Source organism: Cydia amplana, chromosome 14 (genome assembly GCF_948474715.1).
Source record: "Cydia amplana chromosome 14, ilCydAmpl1.1, whole genome shotgun sequence".
Classification (NCBI taxonomy): Eukaryota; Metazoa; Arthropoda; class Insecta; order Lepidoptera; family Tortricidae; genus Cydia; species Cydia amplana.
In genome coordinates, this window is record NC_086082.1 from 13,081,862 (window position 1) to 13,098,638 (window position 16,777).

Sequence of the window (16,777 nt, forward strand, 5' to 3'; positions counted from 1 at the left end):
AAAAATTGAATATTTTATCGCATGTTTACAGAATATCACTATATGCCTTGATTTAGTTATGATTATTACTTAGCTACTTTGTAGGTAACTGTTCAAACAGGCACTTGAGTTATCTATATCGATACATTATCTACCTAAATAAATAAGTTGTTTGATAACTACATCAAACAAGTAACAACTTATTTATTTAGATCTTAATGGCATTGGTTTACACACAGATTTATTGACAAGAAGTGGGGTAAGGTAGCTTTTTATACCACATTGGTTGCAAACAAGCGTACTACTTGAAGCCGTCGAGGGCTATTATTTATTCTGTGATCACAGGAGGCAGCTTTTTTCTGTACTGTACAGTGCTTTAACGGTGTTCTCTTCCATTATGAAAAATCGTTAAGCCGTTTATTTTGCTATCTTTATGCTCCGGATTACAGTAAAAATCAGTAGTTTTGCAAAATGGAAACGCAGAGTAGGTAATATTGTACGCAATCAAAACTAGTGTATCAAACTATGCGTCAAAAGTATCTACCATTCCCTGATTGCTTAATAAAAAAAGATATGTCTCTATGTAGAATAGTTAAACGGTTTTAGACATTTTTGAACGCGAACTGTCGAGATATAAGTATCTCTATTTGGAAAAGTAATCGAGGGTGGCAAATAGTTTTGGCGCGTTGTTTTATATGCTACTATTGATGCTAACTGACACAACACATACACAATTACACATACCTAACACACTAAGTGACGTACGAAAACTAATTCAATTTTTACCGCAGTCCTGCGCAACGCTTTGCAATTTCGGGTTTGCCGATACAAGCGGTTACCGCTACCGGCGTTACACTGCTATATTGTTTCATTTTATAAATTTATTATATTAGTGGGATGGTTAAAGAAGCTTTGTGAGCCACAGAAAGCTAATAGCCTTCCACAGTAGTAACTACAATTGTTTCAAACTAAGCCGTTCCTTTTATCTCTTGCATTTGTAAAGATAAGGAAAGATTTGTTTTTTTTTAGTTAGGTATTAGGTAATCCTGGGCGGTAGCTTATTTAGTAAAGCGGCGAGCTGGTATCCCCGAGTTGCGAGTCGTGTCTCGTCCGAGACAGTATTTTTTTTCACTTCTCCTTTATTTCGCATTGTCACACATTAACAATCCAATACTCTTACTGCCAGTGACACTTGACACCATTTCGATTTTCGACGCGCCAAGAACGTTGACAAGTTTCATATTAGATCGGTTTAGGTGTGAACCCTAAATCCATAACGACTATAACAGGTTGTAGACCAAGTTATACAAGTTAGTCGGAAAATAACAACGACTTAACAAGCACCGGTTCTAGACAAAGAGAATCTCGTTACGGTCTCACCGAGTTCGTCGGCAAATGGGATTTACCTTGGTTCGGACTAAAAGGCATCATTTTCTGTGAAGTTATAAGCCGCCTACGGAATACCTATAATTCCTTGGGATTATAAAGGAGAGTAGTTAATTAATAATGACTTATAATAACAATAGAAATATCCGTTATTTATAAACAGTGTTTTCACGTCATAACTCAAAAAATGTGGGAATAGATGAGCTGAATAAAAGCTAGAAAACTGCGACTGTACAAGTAATCGTATCATGAAATGACTGTAAATATTACAATGTATTAAAGCCAGTCAAATTACTTTCCATAGTGCTCATTAATCTACTCACCTGGGCTGTTATTTGTATAGCCAACTTTAGTCTGTTTTAAGTATACAATTTTATGTCGGCTATCTTTATTTTTAGACATATAGGAGGATTTTCTTTTATAGCCTGCAAAAATGTTACTTATTTTAACCTACACAAATGTAAATCATTAGGTATCGGGAATTCACAAACATTTCTCTATGAATTGACATATTTATCAACAACTTTGCTAATAGGACAGTGCAGTGCAGTGTATCACACAGCAGATAACCGCGAACAGCGATATCGCAATGGGTGTTTATTTCGAGTGGGCGTAGCGGTGGGCGTTGGGGAAGAATATTTAATCTGGTCAAATTCGTCGGTTCTATAAGAGTGCTAGCATATAATGGCGTGACGTTACGAGTATATTATGGACTAGATAATAGTAATATATATATAGAATTCTCACAAAACAAACTTATATTTTGTGAGTTATTATTATGCGATATTATTTCATTATTTTTATCTTATCCGAAGTTTCAGCTGGATTGCACCAGCTGTGGTCACGGATGACCGTTATCCTAACAAAATGTCATCGTGTGTTTAAAATCACGAAATAATTATGTGTTATTAAAGGCGAAAGTTTATAGTGTTAAATACAGAAAACTTATGTTGACACCGGGATTCCGATTAAATAATCTACTTTTTAGGGTTCCGTACCCAGAGGGTAAAAAACGGGACCCTATTACATTACTAAGACTTCGCTGTCCGTCCGTCCGTCTGTCACCAGGCTGTATCTCATAAACCGCGATAGCTAGCCAGTTGAAATTTTCACAAATGATGTATCTCTGTTGCCGCTATAACAACAAATACTAAAAATAAAATAAAATAAATATTTAAGGGGGGCTCCCATACAACAAACACGATTTTTTGCTCTATTTTTTGTTGATGGTGCGGAACCCTCCGTGCGCGAATCCGACTCGTACTTGGCCGGTTTTTTTTACTAAATAAACAGCAGCAATGTATAATACATCCAAGGTAACACAATTTGTAAGCGTTTCCTTGAAATTTGTGTAGTCCAATTAGTTACCGTCCTCATTCATACACATAATCAAATAATTGTAACCAGTAACCAGTACAGGAAGCACAGAGTAGTTGCGTGCTGCCACGGTGCGTAATTTTGACAAGTATAGCCAGTACCTACGCATTTTTCTACCGCATGATTTAGCGTAATAATGTATAATATAATTAAAGCAACTAACATGAATTAGCAACGCCAAACGCCATAGATGGTCCGATAACATCGAAGGTCACTTCCACAAACAAAAAAAGCGTAATAATATAATTTAACGCTTATAGTTCCGCCGGCCTTTGTTTTTTAACAGTACTTATTCAGGCACGTGACAATGGTGCTTCCATTCAGCCAGTGAGGCGTCATCAAGTCGCTAGTCTGTGGTTTGAAGAGGCACTTAGGATAGGCTGTTTCTAGAAGGGCCTATGCCGCATAGGCTATGCGTCTATGCGTCGTGCCTTTACTATGACACGGTTACCTTTTTAAAGTGGTGTTGGTTGCGTCAGTAGTTTCTAGAAATCTAGATGACTATGCAGTGATGAACACAACTGGGTACTGGGTGTAATACGTACTCTCAACAACTGGCCGGAGGAGGCAATGTACCATGAATATATGTAATAACGAATCACGTTTATGACATACATACTTGATTTAACAATCAATTTCATTGATGCGATGAAGTCATAAGAAATACCTAGAAGAAATTTATCAACGTAATCATTTCGTCCTGTCAGAAAGACCCAGTGGCTCGGTAAAAAATGTTCCACGATACACATTCATTTATTACGGAATTCCCAAATGGAATAGAGGCAATAAGGCAAGGCAACGTTCCCATTTATTATATCGCGTAAACTATGTAGTAGACGGAAAGTTGTAGGAGTATTGGCTTCAATTTGTTTTGTGCTATATATTTCCTAATTTATGTACCTACAATGGCATTTGTCTAAAATGACCTTTTTCTCACACCCTGTATGTTTTTTCCAAAATCTGTAACCGGCAATCTCCATCAATTTGAAATCGAGGGAAGGTCTTCTAAGACCAATTTCGCGTAGGTGTACGGGATCTGATAGCTGACCCAAAAAGAAAATCCATCCTGTATAGGTACGGTGTTCGTACGATCGTCAACAGATATATCGAAGCGGCCAAGTTGCTCACAATTATCTGAACACGCTGCTATTGCCAAATTATATGTTAAATTGATTCTTCATTCTTGTGTAGAAAATTGTAGGTAGGTACTCAGTAGCACAGTACAGTCGCCATCAGGGCCCTGTTTAATAAACATTACAAATTGTAAATTGTAGATTGTACCTGACAGGTTACAACTCTACATGTTTCGGTTTAATAAAAATTATAAGTTACAAATTTGTCATAGTGGAAAATTTACAAAATTGTATAATTTTAGGTACAATTTTACATAATTCTGTTTAATAAACATTTTCACCTTACAGGTGATTGTTTACAATTTTGTATGGAAATTTACTCTATTAAACACATAATTGTACTGACAAGTTTACATATTTTGTAAATTGTAATATAATTACGACAGGTGTTTAATACTGTGTCAAAACTTGATTTGAAGTGTGCTTTACGATCTGAATAAGAAAAACAGGGTTCTAACAACAAGTAGTGACAGTAATAGTGAAGATAGTGATAACGAATATGTACGAGTAATTCAACGGAATCGGCGAATTTTTCGTAAAAGGATACATTTTACTTTTGATGTAACGGATTTTTCGTTCAACGAAAAATTTCGGGTGAGCAAGACTACCGTCGAATATTTACTTTTAAAAATAGGGCATGATCTTGAACAAGATACTTTAATCACAACATAAGTACATACCTAGATGTACGAGTAGGTATGTACCGCTATTTTCGAGCAATTTAGGGTTCTATTTAAATAAAGAATATTTAATGGAATATTATTATATACTATTTAAATTGGTTGTTTAATATTTACAATGGAATGTCCAATTTCGCTAGAACCTTAAATGGCTTAAATCCTTAAAAATAGTAAGCGTCACCGGCCGAATAATATATCTTTGTTCTCGTATATTAGAGATAAAATTGTAATTTTGTTGTTGTTCTCCATGATTTCAATAGGTAAACCAATTTAATAATTTCTTAATGAGTAACAAATAAGTCTACCCTCATTCATTAAGCACTTGTAGAAAAAAACTTACATTTTATGTAAATTGTACTTCACAATTGCAATTTTGTAAGTACAATATTGTAATTGAAAGCGACAGGTGTTTTCTACATATGTAAACGTTCATTAAACAATGTTAGTAATGGTAATAATTGTAAGTTATTTACTTGTAAGCTTCTTACTTATTTGTAGGATTTATTAAACAGTACTTGTACATAAATTTAACAAATATGTTACTTTTTTACAAAATTGTCGAATTGTAACGTTTATTAAATAGGGCCCAGAGGGGTGGAGTGGTGTGATGACCTCCCCGAGCGGGAGACAGGGGGAAGTTTGGGTGGGCTTCGGCCCGCCCAAAGGTCCGTCTGTCACCCCCGGTCCACCCTGGGCAACGCCACTAGCGACTGGCATTCGTGCCTCTTTCTAGTGGCGGCTAACATCCACACTGGTGTTGTCAGTAGGTGCAGGTCACTACTGACGACCTATATACAACCTGCCTGTGCTAGGACCTGCACAGTTGAGCGCCGTAAGCAAGGATGACGGGATCCTGGCGATTGAGCCATAGCCAACCCGCGTGGCAACACGTCTGCTTTGGCCCTAATTTCGGGCAAAACGGTAGCCCGGGCTACTAGCCACAGTCCGGGAAATGGTCTAGTGAGGAACCGTAGGTGGGCTCACGGCGAGAAGTGAGGGGGCCGCAGAGGCAGTTTCGGCTGCTGATGCGGTGGTGAAAGGCCATGCTGAGGAAGTGCGTATAGGTGAATCGGGCGGAGGGCGTCTGACCTGGACGACCCTACGTTCCACCCTTACACATTTCCGATGTCGCGCAACTAGCCAACTTCTCACTTCTATACCCGAGTCGGTGTCCTAACGACTGAAAGCACCTTTTATATGTGTGAGTAGGCGTTCCCAGAGGTGGGGCCCTTGTAGGGTGGGAGCCGATGAGGATGAAGAAAATCGTTACGAACTATGGATAACAGGTCTAACGAAAACCCCCAAGCTGATCCAGCAGCGTCCATCGCTAATGGTGAAGCCACACAGGCGAGACAAGCTGTTCCAGTGACAGTGCGTCAGACCGAAACCCCGGCCGGTCCGCAACCCAGTTCATCTGGGGAACAGACTGGCCCAAACTCCTTCCAGGACTGGCAGGTAGTGGACCGAAGGTCCAAGAAGCGACCCCCTGCTGGGAAGCCCCACCCCGCCAGACCTGCGAACTCTTCTTCTAACCCACCCCCCCCTGTTAAATGTCAAGGTGGGGTGGCTAAGAAGAAGAAGAAAAACAAGAACCAGAGGCGTGCAGCTCGTCTAGCGCGAGAGCAGCAGCTGGGCAGCACACAAACACCAACACACCCTGCAACCGGTGTGGGCGCGCAGACTTCCCAGAAGCCGGCACCCAAACCGGCGCCGAACAAGCAGGATGCTGCTGGCAGGCCTCCGCCAAAGGGGAAAGGTTCCACCCTACCCCCCAAGGCTGGAACGTCGGCCAGTAGCCCTACGAGTTCGGCCGCAGCTCCACCCAAACGACGGCCCGGCAAGTTCGCACGAGCCGCTGCTAAAAGGACGCGAGACGATTCCTTCTCCCCGCAAGGAGATAACAAAAAGCAGCGACTAGTGAGCCCAAGCCAACCGCTGTCGTATGCACAAACAGCGGCATCTGACATGACGATCGTCATTACTGACGCGAAGTCGGGGAAGATCACCGCTGAACACTCTAACGCCATCCTCCGCGGGTTGCACCAAGCAATCGTGGCGGAGGCGAGAAACAAACTGGTAGGAGTCAGGCCACCTAAATTCAAGGGCAAGCCTGTCTTCGCTGAAGGGCAGCTGAGGGTCTTCGCAGAAGACGAATACTCGGCCGCCTGGTCTCAGCGATGCGTCCAGGCCCTAACCTTGCCAGACATCTCCCTCAAGGCGGTTCGCCAGTCGGAGATGGCAAGGAGAGTTAAGTGCGGGCTCCTAATACCGAACATCAACAACTCGTCCTGGGAAGACGTCCGTCAGGCAGCTGACGGTCTAAGGTACCAGAACGAATGGGCCAAGGTTGACACTTGGTCCATAATCGAGATACTGCGGCAAGACCAGGGGTGGTTTGTCACCTTTACAATCCCCGAAGACCTCGTCCCCGCCTTCATGGAGAGGGGCAGATCCCTGAACTGTGGAGTGGGCAATGTCTACCTCAGGTTCAGGGGTCCCGGAGGCAAATACCTGGACCAACCTCCCACCCTGCAGGGTTCCACCCTAAGGGTAACGGGAGCACAGGTCCCCAGTGAACTGGCCGCGGGCACCTCCGGGCAGAGTAAGTCTGTCTCCGGGGAGAGAATTGCCCCCCCAGCTCTACCCAAGCCGACGATACCCGAACTCTCGGAGGATGAACTCCTTGGCACTGGTGAGGGACCAGCCGGGACATCATCCGAGGGTGAGGACTTGTCGGCTTGGATAGAGTCGGGGCTGGTCGACATGTTGAAGGAGGGAGGGGAGATGCAAGATGCCGCCCCCACCACCGACAACATGGACACCGACTAGTGTCCTCCAAGCAAACCTCCAGCACAGCGTGGCCGCTACGGCCCAACTGAGACGCTGTCTGGTAGGTTTGCCAACAGCCGTTGCCCTCCTACAAGAACCCTGGACGGGCAACGGACACATACGCGGGCTCTCCGACACGAAAGGTAAGCTCTATTACTCCGCGGTACATGCCGTCCCTAGGGCATGTATCCTAACTACTAACAATATTATTGCACAACCGCTCACTGAATTCTGTTCCAGAGACCTGTGTGCGATTAAACTACAAGTTCCACTGCCAACAGGCTGTCGCGACCTAGTCCTTGCCTCGGCGTACATGCCAGGAGAGGACGAGCCACCGCCCGCCGAACTACAACGACTGGTCAACCACTGCGAGAGATCAGGCCTCGCAATAATCATCGGGGCCGACTCCAACGCACATCACCCGCTGTGGGGAATGAAGACCAGTAACAACAGAGGTAAGACACTTGTTGAATATCTTGTGACTACTAATCTAAACATTCTCAATGTAGGCGCTGAACCAACATTTGTAAACAAACGATGCAGGACGATTATCGATCTGACTCTGGCGTCAGAGGAGGTCAGTGAACTAGTCATGGGATGGCACGTCTCCCAGGAGGCCTCCTGCTCAGACCATAGATGGATTCGCTTCAATCTACTAGCATCTAGCGACACACCAACCGCCCGGAGGAATCCCAGGAAGACGGACCGAGCCAGTTATAGGAAGGCCCTAGGCGAAAGCCTTGATCTGCTTCCACCGAGGGATGACCTTCGGGAACCGGCTCAGATAGAACAGCAGGTAAATATCTTAACCGATACCCTCATAGACAGCTACCACAAGGCGTGCCCCCTAAAACCACCGGCAAGGACTGCCATAACGGGCCACCAGTGGTGGGGCCCTGAACTGGAGAGACTCCGGCGGAAAACCAGAAAACTCTTCAACAGGGCCATGAACACAACGGCCGAGGTGGACTGGGACAACTACTACGAAGCCAAGGCCAGGTACAAGAAGAGATTGCGGTATTGGAGGTCCTTGTCATGGAGGAACTTCTGTAGCAGCATCGAAACATTAGACCAAGCCAACCGGGTAAGGAAAACCCTAGCGCACAAGCCCACATCACAACTGGGCTCATTACGAAAACCGGATGGCACATACACATCTTCCCCTGCAGAGACCCAACGCCTACTCCTGGTAACTCACTTTCCAGGATGTGTAAGTCTCGCTGATGCAGATCAGCCGGAAGAGGAATACAGCACAACGGATAACAACTGGCAAATGGCGCGCAGAGTCGTCACCGCTGAGAAACTCAGGTGGGCCATAGACAGCTTCCATCCCTTCAAAGCGGCTGGTCCGGATGGGATCTTCCCCGCTCTCCTACAGTGGGGGCTAGGACTCATCCAGGAAACCCTGACCAACATCATGGCAGCCTGCCTAGCCTGGGGGTACGTGCCCAGAAGATGGAGAGATGTGAATGTGGTATTCATACCTAAACCAGGTAAGAACGACTACACAGCTGCTAAATCCTTTAGGCCCATCAGTCTCACATCATTCCTACTTAAAACCTTGGAAAAACTGTGTGACAGGGATCTGAGGGATAGAGCGCTAAAGAACATACCGATGCACAACAACCAGCACGCGTACAGCTCAGGTAAATCTACGGAATCGGCTTTACACATGGTTGTAAGCCGCATTGAGAGAGCCATCCACAACAAAGAAATGTGCCTTGGCACTTTCATTGACATAGAGGGCGCTTTTGACAAGACTCACTTTACCAGTATAGGGAATGCCCTAGAAAGCCACGGCGCTGAACCCGGACTAATAAAGTGGATCATGAACATGCTAAATCAAAGGACAATAAGGTATGTAGGCGAACCTCAGGCCGTAGCGGCGGTGCGAGGATGCCCTCAAGGGGGAGTCCTGTCACCTCTGTTGTGGAACCTAGTGGTTAACAACCTCATAACCAAACTTAACGAGGAACACTTTTACACAATAGGCTACGCTGATGATCTGGCAATATTAATATCAGGTAAATTTGCCAGTACAGTATGCGATCTCACCCAGGCAGCTCTTCGGATCGTAGAACGCTGGTGTAGAGAATTTGACCTATCAGTTAACCCCACCAAAACAGAAATGGTAATGTTCACCAATAAAAGGGCACTCGGCAACTTTACCAGACCAACACTCTTCCAGACTGAGCTACAGCTGACCGATGAAGTTAAGTACTTAGGGCTAACTCTCGACAGTAAACTCAACTGGAACAATCACATCAACAGACGCATAGACAAGGCGGGAGTAGTCTTTTGGCAGTGCAGAAGGATGATTGGTAAGAGGTGGGGACTCAACCCGAAAATTACCCTTTGGCTCTATAAGACTATAATCCGCCCCCTACTCTGCTACGGTGCTTTGGTTTGGTGGCCAAGAACAAACCTAGGCAACGTACGTGACAAGCTACAAAGACTCCAGAGGCTCGCATGCGCGGCCACCACTGGCTGCACGAGGTCCACTCCGACTGCAGCCATGGAGGTCATGCTAAACCTTCCACCGCTGCACCTACACATACAACAAGAGGCCAGTCTCTCAGCGGTAAGGTTGCGAACCCTCAATATATGGTCTAACATCACAGGAGCTCTTCACACAACATGCCTGGAAAAGGTATACAACGAATTTCCAGTGCTCACGGCAGGCACGGATCGAATTCACAAACAAGCCATCTTCGACAAAAGGTACAAAATACAATTATATGAGGACGACAACTACGAAGGACTCAATCCCCGGGAGCTGAGAATCTTCACTGATGGGTCCAAAACAGACAGCGGATCGGGCTCTGGAACCTTTTCAGAAGACCTGAACATGTCAATCACCACTCCGCTAGGATCCCATAGCTCGGTATTCCAAGCTGAGTGCATGGGTATCATAAACGCGGCGGCTGCCATCACTGCAAGGAAGGTAGTAGGATCCTCCATCCGCATACTCTCCGACAGTAGAGCAGTCTTAATGGCCCTAAAAAGCCATATAGTTACATCCAAACTCATACACGAATGCCACGAACGACTAATGGAGGTATGTCAGAACAACAAGATCACCTTACAATGGATCAAGGGACACAGTGGATCCCGAGGTAACGATGCTGCGGACGAGCTTGCCAGACAAGGATCGGGTGCGGGGGCGATTGGCCCGGAACCGACTCTCCCGATACCGTTTAGCAAGGTACGCTCAATGCTGCTGGCACGCACAGGGAAACTACACACAGAACACTGGCTAAACCAGACTGGATGCAGACAGGCCAAACAAGCCATGCCTAGCATCAACGGTAAGCTCACAAGGGCACTCCTTCAACTAGGAAAAGTCCGTCTGAGTATGGTAACCAGTGTCATAACAGGTCATGGACTTTTTAACAAACATCTTTTTATAACAGGTGTCACAGACAGTCCCCTATGCCGTGGATGCATGGAGAAGGAAGAAACAGCCTCTCACGTGGTGCTGGAATGCAGCGGAGTGGCCCCATACAGGGCAAAACATCTCGGATCCCCGAGAGATCTCCCCGAGGTCCTACTCAACATCAAAGGTTTGATAGGATTCCTCGAGGAGCTGGGCTGGCAGGACTAGCCCCTATCACGCAAAATAGGCGCAGGACGTCGAGTTGCGGAAAATCGCCCGTACTACAATACAATACAATACAATAGGGCCCAGATATATCGGAGCGGCCAATGTGCTCATAAATATCTGAACACGCCTCTATTGTCAAGGCTTTAGAGTGCGTGTTCAGATATTTTTGAGCGCCTCGGCCGCTACGATATATCTGATGGTGACTGTACTAGAAAGAACTGGCGGACTCTACGCTGTCAACTTTTTTTTACAGAAGCAATGTGGTGTAGGTCAGCCATACTCTAAGTGTGTTCCGCGGAACCCTAGGGTTCCGCGACACCCCTGCAAGGGTTCCGCAAGAATTTAGAACACTATGCTTTAGTCGCCTCGAAAAAATTTATTATGCCGCCACCGTATTGTAGGGTTCCATCAATTGTATTTCGCTTTCCAAAAGGGTTACGTCAAAAAAAAGATTGAGACCCGCTGGTGTAGGTATATGTAACCACTTTTAGGTATTAGAATTAGACCACGCTAACTCTGCTCAGACTTTGCTATTATGATACATAGGTGAGGAAATGTCACCAATCACCATAAATGTCTAATTTATAGGTAACATTTATTGTAGCATTTCCACACTTTTTCACGTCAAAGTCAGTAAATTTAGCTTACACGGCCTTTTATTTAGCCACATCAGAAATCCTCAATAGACCACCTCGTAACATCGCGTGCCAAGGTAAGTGAATTAAGTAAGTAGGTAAGTAAAACAAAGTTTGTTGTAGGGTTATCAGACGTTAGAATTTATAGAATATCGTAATTTAGAGATATTATAGAGTCTGTGAGGAAAGAGAAGAGTCGTGCAATATATTGGGCCCCATACATTCCACGACTCTTCTCTTTCCGCACAAGCTCTAACAAGAAATCATATGAACAGTCTTTACCACTAAGCTTTCTATCCTATTACAGCAAGTTTGAAACCACGGGGACAACGCCGTCCTCGAAACGTTGGAGGTAAATCTTAAAACTTATATACGCGATTAAGTCCCGTTGTACAATTTAATTTAATAATATACAATAGAGCTGTTCAATTAAGACAGTACCCGGCGATCGGTCTTTAGAAAGAGACAATTCGAAACAACGAGAGAGAAAGAGACGACGCCCCGCAGCTGAAATTCCGATGTGCAATATTTATCGCCCGGTACGTAAATGTACTGTAAGTAAATGTTACTAATGAGTTTAAGTGAATTGGCTATGATACAGATTAAACTCAACTAAGCTGCCACCAAAATGCTATTGGTACCAGATTGGTACCGCCAGCAGCAATATAGTATCATGTGTGGAGCAAAAATACGCGTCTCTATTTTGCAAACCTATGATGTGGCTGATAATTTTGCTGCATATTTCATTCCATACTATTATATTATGTTATGGTTGATTTAACTAGGAAATTACCGAAGTATAGTGATGATGCAAAAATCGCTATAATTTATGCACTTCCCTTCCACCTAAGCCCTTTCCCATTCCATTGTCAATCGAATATATCTAATTATCGGAAGAAATATACCCATAAATTTATCTGCCACACAAATATAGCGACGCGTATTTTTGGCAATCACATGAACCACATCAACCACATGATGCCAACTGCACTGAAGACTGAAGGAAAATGGCAGAAAAGCTTTAGTCTGAATTATCTGACAACCCTGTCGGTATCGAGCCCAAGGATGCTGCAGCCCCAATATTGACGAAACGTGCAAACGGCCTGTGCTGTGTTAATTAGTCTGTACGTGATTCTGGCTAACTCACAGATTAGTTCTGCGTTTATTTGGGTCTGACTGTTGCGTCATATTGGTAAAGTAAAATTTTATTAGGATCATCTTTATTCGTGCGTAAAGCCCCGTTTAGACTGTTAAATAACTCTCATGCAATATTTATTGCTACTGTCGCTAAACTTAGAATTGAAAGACCAGGTAAGAACTACGAACTTGTCAAACGACAAGTTGATCGAGCGATCCAGCCGTCAGGATTTATGCGAAAACTTCGAGAAGCTGACGGAAGCTTTGGAAACTAACAAGTTCGTGTCCAACATTTGCGAGCAGTTTCACTTGCATAATACAGTTGAGCTTGCATATCGACACCGGACCTAGTTACCGTCCGATAGGAGCGATAGTCGGAGTTTTATAATGTTGTTATTCATTTGTTATTAGATATTTTATCATTCGCCGCATCCAGCTACGGCGCCAGCGTGAAGACCCTGAGATAGACGGGCGATTGATATCAAAATTTGATCAAAATTACATCAATTTAAGGGGCCCACTGATTACCAGTCCGCCGGACGATATCGGCCTGTCAGTTAGAACAAAAAGTTGACAGTGCCGAACAACTGACAGGCCGATACCGTCCGGCGGACTGGTAATCAGTGGGCCACTTTAAGTTTAATTTGACCTCAAAGGCTTAAGTATGTAATATAAAGTATTATAACCTGGATCCTAAGTATCCTAAGTCCTAACCCCTAAAGTATTTAATAACAGTGTTATTTTACATTCGTCTAAACATTCTAGTATGTTTACCACCATTTTGTAAAAAAAAACTTTGCTTAACAAATACTCAAATAACATGTATTTAATAAATAAGAACACACGACCTACTCTTTTTTGCTTCTACAGAAAGGTCAAACATTGTTCATTGTTTTAACAAGATAACAAAACAAATACTAAATCGGTAGCCTATCGTAAAGTAAACAAACCTAACTTGAAAACCTTGTATTTTTTATCTAATCTCTCAAACACATAGACGTAGGTGTAGGACATTAAAAAGGCTAGTAGGAACAGCAGAAGAAAGGAGAGGAGTTTCCATTTGCAGGCCATAGCGGGAGGGGAGGGGGCAGGCGGGTGTCTTCCAGGAAAAGCTGGAAAAAGCAAATAAAATATATGTAAAGACATTAAAAAGAAAATAAACCGGCCAAGTGCGAGTCGGACTCGCGTTCCAAGGGTTCCGTACATTAAATCCGACTCACGCTTGACTGCAAATTTCTAATAGGTTTTCCTGTCATTTGCCTTGTCTTTATAGGTAAAGAACTATTTTGTGTATTTTTTTCAAAATTGTAGACCCTGTAGTTTCGGAGATAAACCCCCCCCCCCCCTTTATCTCCTAAACTACTTGGTCTAAAATGGTCGGACAGACAGACAGACGCACGAGTGATCCTATAAGGGTTCCTAATAAGATAAGACAACCTACACTGCAAGACAACTACATGCTTGAATGTAGTATTGAATACCTAAATGCAAGTTGGTATATCCTGCACTGTTATTAAAATTATAATATATCCGCCATAATGTCACAATATCTATTGTGATAAGGATGTGTAAACTGTGTCATTCAGTTATTATGTGTCTGCTAACAGTGCTATTCACATATGAATACATTATTTGATTACCTATGCAGGCTCACACTGATCCCTTTCAATAGGTTACTCTAAGAATCAACATAGATTAAATCGTCAATGAAACAAAGATGTGCTAAACAGGTCTTTCTTGGTAACAAGAGACATTGATGCTTATTGCTAGTTCTTGCAGTATTTTTAATGGGATAATGGCAAATGAGCAGATGAATCGCCCAATGGCAATCATTATCGTTGCCAACGGACACCCTAACATCAGAGGGGTTGAGAGTGTGCCAGCCTATAAGATTGGTAAAATAATATAAACCTTAAGTGCATCTATAAGGTTCTTTCTTATATATAATGATCTAAATAACCAGCATAAATGTACATAAGTTATTCTTGCAAAACCGAAAAATAATAACAATGAAACCTGACTAAACCTTGCATTAAACACAATTATCTAAACTTATGGAAAGGTGAATTAATGTTCATTATAAAAGAAAACTAAACGTAAATATATAAATTGGCTGAATTTATACATACCTACTTACATTACTTATTATAAATAGATTTCAATTGTTTTATAAATATTTGCTTAGATATTTATTTCTGAAGCCATATGTAAGAAGCAGACTTGATAGACTAGATTGATATGTAAAATGTATAACAGTCCTGAAAAATAATAAATAAAAAAAGCAAATAAATAATATTCACAATTGGATTAAGGGGCCCACTGATTAACAGTCCACCGGATGATATCAGCCTGTCAGTTAAAACATAAATTTGACAGCTCCAAACAACTGTCAGGCCGATATCATCCGGCGGAATGTTTATCAGTGGGCCCCTTTAGATATACAATCTCAGACAGATTATCCCAAATAAATAATTACCAACACACATATGATAAATATAGATAACACAATGATCAAAGAAACAGATGTAACAAGGTATAGATAAGATAAACAGTATTGACACTACACGGCCACTGGTTTGTCTGATAACACTATTGACACATCAGCTGTGATTATATTATGTAGTGGGGAAGGTTAGTAACCCAATTCTCGAACGGTATTAGACTAATATTATTAGTCTATGAACTGTCAAATCGAATGGGTTGCCATGACAACACACTAATAATATTAGACTAATATCGTTCGAGAAATGTGCTCCAGCTGTGATTATGTAGTGTGGAAGGTGTACCTATTACTGATAGACTACTTACTGTAGTCTAGTCTAGTACTTTCAATTAAGTTTCAAGTAAGTAAGTTGTAACTTTGGTTGCACAAATTCATTAAATTTGCAACTAGAGCCAACTATATATGAATTCTTTAAAATATGCCTTTTAGCTAAAAGCAACAAACAATTAAAGATAAAATTAAGTTTAGCAATTATTTCGCATTATCATAAAACTTGTGACAGAAAGGACCTGGACAAATATTCATATGTTAATTAATTTATTAGTATGTATCACTTATCAGACTTTGGTTGCTTTCTGCAACACTATGATCAGTTTTGCTATGATGTCACTGACCAGATACTGTTAAGTGCATAATTGGGTTTCAGCGGAGACCATCTAATGGAATGCATCCTTATAGTGTCTATTGGAAGCAGAGGTCATTTCAATATGAACACTGGCTAACTGTAATCAGTTCTAAACTGAAAAGTTCCATCAAGAGACTTGGCAGAATAATAAGTCCAGTAAGCTCCAGAAAAAAAACTCTGCCTTACAAAACAAATGTATTGTTTATGTTTATTTTACATACTTGCTATAATATACATAACCATTTAATTAAATTAAGTTTTATTGTAAAATACGAGTAATACGACTTGTTACAACTATAAATGTCCTTGAACTCCGTTGGAATTTGCGAGATTGTATAGATATTATTACTAAACAAATCATGTTTTTATGCAATTCTTAACATCTATGACATAATAGATACACAAACAATTAGATTCCAGAATACCCTTTCATTGATTTCATTTATAAAACGACCTTGGATTTTTCCATCCCGAATCTAAGAAGACATGTAAACAATATGACATTCGCACATGGTAATTGTACCTATTCTAAAATTAGAACGACCCTTTTTAGCGTGCTAACAAAGAAATAATCGAGTTATAAAATATTGCTACTCACCTTATTATTACGACGTGATTTTCCTCACAACTTGCGCCGAAACGGGAACAAATTTGCACACAAAAACTTGTCTTGTCTAAAAAACAGCACTAGAGCATTTCAGACACTTTCCCTTGCGCTATTTCGCATAAATTTACACACTCCGCGAGTAGTAATTACACAATCGGAACACTAGAAACTGGGGAAACGAAAGAATTGCGAACTGCAGTAGAATTACAAATCCGTAAAACCCACTACTCTGCGATCATTTGCCGCAAACCGCAGTGTCCATTCAACTGACGTGACGTATGT

General features: G+C 42.2%; 1 protein-coding gene across 1 annotated transcript in view; it reads right to left on the reverse strand.

The window, feature by feature from the left end:
• The window catches only part of LOC134654203 (beta-1,4-N-acetylgalactosaminyltransferase bre-4-like), a 325,142-nt gene extending 308,365 nt beyond the window's left edge, over positions 1 to 16,777 (reverse strand). The window contains exon 1 of the mRNA XM_063509666.1: positions 16,487 to 16,777. The gene's annotated coding sequence lies outside the window, so the exon portion shown is untranslated. The remainder of the gene's footprint in view (positions 1 to 16,486) is intronic.